At 34.8% G+C, this 6,429-nt stretch overlaps 1 pseudogene; it reads right to left on the reverse strand.

Moving 5' to 3' along the window:
* Positions 1-4,683: 4,683 nt before the first annotated feature.
* On the reverse strand, positions 4,684-6,189 carry LOC128577731 (phosphatidylinositol-3-phosphatase SAC1-like; annotated as a pseudogene).
* Positions 6,190-6,429: the final 240 nt, after the last annotated feature.

A 6,429-nucleotide genomic window follows, 5' to 3' on the forward strand; every position in this document is an offset into this window, starting at 1 on the left:
TGAATGTGTCTCTAGATGATGATCTTAAGAACACATCAATGTCAGTACTTGAGAATTAGGAGACTTTGCTTCCAATTTTCTGTTAGACTGCGTGCAATTAATGTCCCTTCACTTGGCCTCAACAGCCTCCTATTTGAAATAAAGAGGTTTGACTAGATGATCTTGAAGTTTCCTTCCAATCCTGACATTCTATACATCTATGATGTTGCACACAGTTTTGTGTCAAGGAATACATTCATTTCTCTTCTAGAACCTTCTCAGTATACCAGAGATGGTGAAGCACAGACTGGTCCTTGGAACATCTCTATGTCCCTGCATCACAGCATGAGGAAAGACGGGTTTCTATAGCATATTCTTGCTTTGTTCTAATCTAATTTTAGAGACAAAATAACTCCATATCTTTCGTTTCACATATTAGGTATAACTGAGCCCTCTCTCCTGTTGCTCCTTAAAGACTATCTAGTCTCATTTAACCTCAGTTACAAGTCCTTCATGTGATTAGAAAGAGTTTCCCAGGTCTTTTCTAAGCTTTCTCTTTTATCAGGCTAAATACATAAATATGTTGTCTTTATAGAGCACATTTTAACAGCTTTTTATTCATATTTATTCTTCTCCAAAAACACTTTTTATTACTCAACTAGAAATCAGAAAATATGGTATTAAAATCATGGCTGTACCCCCAATTTTCTGTGTTGTGATGGGAAGGCCATGATTTCCTCAAGTGAAAAGTGGGGCTAATAATCCCTCTCTGCCTATAGATTAGAAGGTAGATTTGCTTATTAGAAATACTCAGAATAGTGGAGGGAGCAATTTTCTAAATTATGATGTTGGAAGAATTATAGAGGGTCAAACAATTTGCTATTCCCAAGAACTGACCATATACTCTCAACAATGATAAAATGAACGTGAAATAGAGAAACAAACTGTGGTCCATCCATACAATGGAGTACTAATCAAAAGTAAATGAATATCAAATGCATTTCACTAAATGAAAAATGCTAAATCCAAGAGGATACTTATTGGAAGATTCCATTACATGACATTCTGGAAAAGGTAAAATTATAGAAATGGAAAACAGACCAATGGTTACAGAAGTTAGGGGTGGGAGAAGGGATTGACTTCAAAGCTGAAACATGAGAGAATTTGTAGTGATGGAATTGTTCTGTAAGGAACTATGATAGTAGATACCTGGCTCCATGCAATTACCAAAACCCACAGAATTAAGACTCCTCAAGAACATTTATTAATTATAAAGCGTACAAAATAGTACATTTACAATGAAGAAACCTAACAGACACCACCTTAGCCTATGGATCAAATGATTAACCAAAAAGACAACCAATAAAATGGTGAATCAGCATAATATTTCTCTTTGTAAGAGTCTCTGCAAAAGGCCCATTATCTCTGTAATTTTATTCCTTAAAATCTAATATAACCATGAGAAAACATCAGGTTTTCTCCAACGTTCAGGACAAAATGAAGAACCAATTATCTACAGATTACCTAATATATACACTTCAAAAGTGTCAAAATCATGTAATGCAAAGAAAGGCTAAGGAATTTTCATAGAATGGAAAAGACTAAGGATACATGATGAATAAATGTAGTACTACTGGATCCTAAATTGGATACCGGAATAGGAAAAGGATATTAGTAGAAAAACTAGAGAAATCCAAATAAAGACTCTAGTAAAATTAGTAGAAGAATGTAATTTTTTAAACTTTGATTACATATCATGGTAATATAAGATACTAACATTAGGAGAACCTAGGTGAAGGTATATGCAAACACTGCACAATCCTTTCAACTCTTCTATAAGTCTAAAATTATTTCAAAGCAAAATATTTTTTAAAAGTTAGACTTCTCATTTCAGTTCTGATGTGTAAAGAGCTTAGAAATTATCATTTCCATGCTAATACAAAAAAAAAAATAGTGGAACAAAGTGATTATCCATGAGTTTTCTTGAACTTCCTAGAGAACTGAGATCTCGGGAAAATTATCATCCCCAAATCTAGAAATTCAGGTGAACATGGAAAATCAGAGTTCCTAGGATAGAAGCACTGAAGCAATAAATTAGTTAAAATACTTAAATGGTAATTTTGGCAAGTTGTTGCTAGAGGCTGAGTATGAGCTATCATGAGAGTGAGAAACTCCTGGGTGCTGCATTCTCAGGGTTCCTCCTCACCTTCATGAGGAAACCCACCAGGTTCTTAACCTGAAGAAACAAGACAAATCCTCTCCTATATGGAGAGGGAAAAGGAAAGGGAAAGGGAAAAATCTCATTTTAAATATATGGAGAGTGTTTTCAATAACAAAAGTCTACTCTGTGGAGAAATCAACTTTTCCAGAATCTTATTCAACCTGAGAAAAAGACATTTACCAAACCCCACTCCTCTATAACCTTCCTCTCTTATCTATAAGTGAGAAAAAACTGTGAAATAATTGTGAAGTGACATAAGCCAACAAATGGAATAAGAAGTAATCATTACATTATAAAACTTCCTCTTTTCCACACATAGCTAATACATCAACGGGAATTATGTAAAATATAGTGGGTTGTTGCTGAAAGAAGTTCAAGGTTCTAATTCTATTTAAGAAGGAATTCTTAGGGAAACTCAATAAGAGAGAACAAAATAAGAACACTAAAAAATTGAAACCTATCATGCCTATAGTTATAGAAAACATTAAACACTTTAAGCCACTCCTAGACAGATTAACATGAAAATTCACACTAAAATTCTACTTACCTCAGTTTCTATTACCTCATAGGAAGTTGGATGATCATGTTATTACATCTGGCTGTCAACAAAAATGTTAGAAAGCATGCTAAAAGGCAACAACAACAACAAACAAAAAAAAACAGTTTGAAAACACAAAGCAAACATCTGAATCTGACTCAAACTCTGAATATGATTCAAACTCTGAATATGACTTGCATTTTGAAATCACTAGACTGAAAATTTTAAATCATGATGATTAGTTTGTTAAGGATTTTTTTAAAAAGAATATGACATTTTATTCTCACTTAAGGCTGTATATAGTACATGAATTTAGAAACAAAATCATCGCAGGGTTCTGAAATATTAATACCTTATAATCTAACACACCAATATTAGTACATTCCCTATAAAGCAGCCACATTAGCAGTTTGGATTTGGTCTTTGTTGTAGTTACTGACATAAGTTCTTAACGTGAAATGCCCAGTAGCATTTAAATAATATATCACAGCAGACATGAACTAAGTTTCAATATTCCATCTTTGGAACAAATTATACTTATTTACATGTTAAGAATAGGTGGCTATTTACTTTATTGATAGTTTTAATGATTGATTTTAAGCTACAGAGAGGTTTCCAGCTCTTAATTCCTTTAGTTTTTAAAACTAATAACTCTTATTAATGCTTATAAAAGATAATATTGGAAAATGGTAGTGTTGACATAAAGGTGCTTTTAGAAAATATTTAAGGACAACATAATGTATTACTATTGGAAAAAAACTGTACGTATTTTCAAGCACAGTAATGAAATATTATAGCAGTGTTTAAGTTAATTGTTTTAAAATAGTGATAATTATACTACTTTATATACTGCTCTAATACTTAAATCTAATAATTACAATTTGAATATACAATCGGACTTACAATGAGAACTATGCACAGTTTCTGAAGCATATTTTTCAGGTCTGTTTTTGCACATAAATTAAAGTTTAAGTTGGTCCTTGATTTGGAGAACTATCACTACCTGGAAGCACCAAGTTTTGGAGACACTTATTGATAGCCAACAAAATCCGTGACACAGTGGAAAGCATCAATAGTACCATGCGTGGAAAAGCAGCTGTTGCCCCTCAGTTTAGCAACAAATCTGGCACAAGACCCTCTCAGAGGTCTGCATGTCTCAATGAGTAATCTCCAAGGAAACCAAAATTTACAGCTGACAAGTCAATGGTATTTTCCACACTGGGGCAATCCTTAAAATAGAGACAGCTTTGGACCTTTAGCATAAGAGATAGACTTTACATTCTTTGATTTTATTTACAACTTTTTAAAAAGACAAAGTACATCTGAACTCTTTCAACACACTCCAGCAGTGAGGTAGCCTGCTGGAAATATCAAAGAACCCCAGATCTCATTCTTCTCTTCCCTACCACATAACAGATTATCTCATCAAACTACTTGATGCCTACAAGGGACTTACATTTTACAAACAAAGTTAGCTTATCATTAAACTTTAATGAGTAGTTCAAAGAGTATGTGGAAAAGTATGCCTGCTAACAGTAACTACTTCTATAATGACAATGAAACAGAGATAGAAAAATAATTTTACTGTTTTAAATAATGAAAGAAGCTAGATTTTAAAAAATATATTACTTATTCTGCAAGAGTTGATTAAATGGACAATGAATTGTATTCAATTAATAGATTCAACTTCTATTCTGTAAGCTGAATTCAGGTTACATTTTAATTATAGACAACTTCAAATTATAAATATAACTCTCCCAATAGTAATGAGACCACCAAGGCAGGAACATCAGATCAATTCTGTTATCACCTCACACAAAGTACAAGATGTGCTTTTGAATAAAGGCTTTATAAGACCCTGGCTAATATGGAAAGTGGGTCAGTAAAGACTCCAGTTCTGCATAATGGAAACTTCCAAGCCAAGCTGCTTTCCATAAACACAAATTCAGTCCATCTTTTCTTTCTGGACCAATCTGGGAGCATCAACAAAATCTTTGCCATTGTAAAGAATAATAAAAAATGTCCCAATGCTAGCAACTCCCCAGAACAGCACATACACCAGTGTTTCTGTCCAAGTGTCACCAGCCATACACAAACAGATAATTCACATTGAAAAGGCAACAACCATGTTAATAGGCAAAGCCAGGAACTTCCAATCCCTTGGAACACTTAAAGGACTATGTGATTCTAATTCATCAACTGAATAGTTCCAAGAAATAAGTCTATGGAATCTTGTCTAAATCCATCTGAAAAGTTGTTCTTATGATATCTTATCAGTAAGTTCCAGCCATCCATTAGAAGTCCCAACTGAGTCCTCTTTCTGGTTCTGGTAAAGTCAGTCTTCAAGGCACCAGTCCCCGCATACTGTTTGGCACAAGCATTTGCATTGTCAGCCCAGGCATTTTTGTAAATCTTTTCAAATTCATCTCGTTCTTCAAGCTTTTGTCCCACATGCAAAACTCCTAGTCTCTGAAGTTGGGCCTGAAGTGAATGACAAGCTAATAAACTCTGGATCATGTCGGTTCTATCTAGACAATCCATGCAATTGCTGTGGAAAATGCCTTCCTGGTTTGTCACCACCTTGCCAGCAGAGTCCACTAGAAAATAACCTAATTCATCTTGAATTTCTGCTACCTGATCCAATAAAACACTCAGTCGATCCCATCTCATATTTCTACATTCCTTGTGGAAGTCAAAGGCAATGTATCTGATCATTTCACTTCCTAAGGAAGACACCATTGTTGCAAATTTCTGTTCAAGTGGCTTCTCTGATCCCTTCCGATTGACCAAATTGATTATGACTTGCTTCCCATAAATAATTACTTGTGAATCAAAATGCCTTTGGAAACCATCCATATGATTTGCTACGTTGTTGATCTGTGGCAGTGGTTTATACTTGGGGTTTGGTCTTTGGGACCAAAAAACTGGTATTGAACATCGAGTCTGCACAAGCAAAGCTCTGCTTCCTTTGTAGTGCAGTTTCTTCTGTTTCGACAAAGTTGGCAGCTTGGCTTTCTGAATCAATTCTTCTTACATAATAGTGCACACCACCTCTGAAACAACTCCTCCTCGAGATGAGTATACAATCAGAGTGTTTTCCATTTACAGAACATGAATGCATGGTAATAAAACCATGTAACACGGGAAGAGCAAACTGATGAACCTCTGGCTGAGCAGAAAGTTCTCTTAGAAAATGGCCATTCCATACAAACCACTGATCTGCCCTTTCCAAGAGACTCATTTCTTGGAATTCTGGACTAGTGTTGAACAACTGCTGCCACCAGATGAATAGTGTCCAGTATACCAAATATTGGTCTTGTGACAGCTGTAGGACGAACATCTTTCTTGACTGCGAGGGTAACCTCTGTGGACATATGGTCAATGGTAAGTACATCATCTTCTCCATCATCACAAGCTTCCACATAAAATTTTTCAGGTGTGATATGCAGCTTCAGCCATTGGTAGGTCATCACCGTCATCCTGCACCACCACCTCCTTCTTCCTCTCTTGTTAAGGATTCTAATGAAAAACATAGTTAATATGCAATTACAGTGAGTAATATAAGCAGAGATTTGAAAAACTCAAGGGAAAAAAAATTAAATGCTAGAAATTTTTTAAAACCTGTAACAAAAATGAAGAATGTCTCTGATGGGCTCATCAGTAAACTGGGCACAGCTTAGGAAAAAATCAA

Source organism: Nycticebus coucang, chromosome X, assembly GCF_027406575.1.
Source record: "Nycticebus coucang isolate mNycCou1 chromosome X, mNycCou1.pri, whole genome shotgun sequence".
NCBI classification, from domain to species: domain Eukaryota; kingdom Metazoa; phylum Chordata; class Mammalia; order Primates; family Lorisidae; genus Nycticebus; species Nycticebus coucang.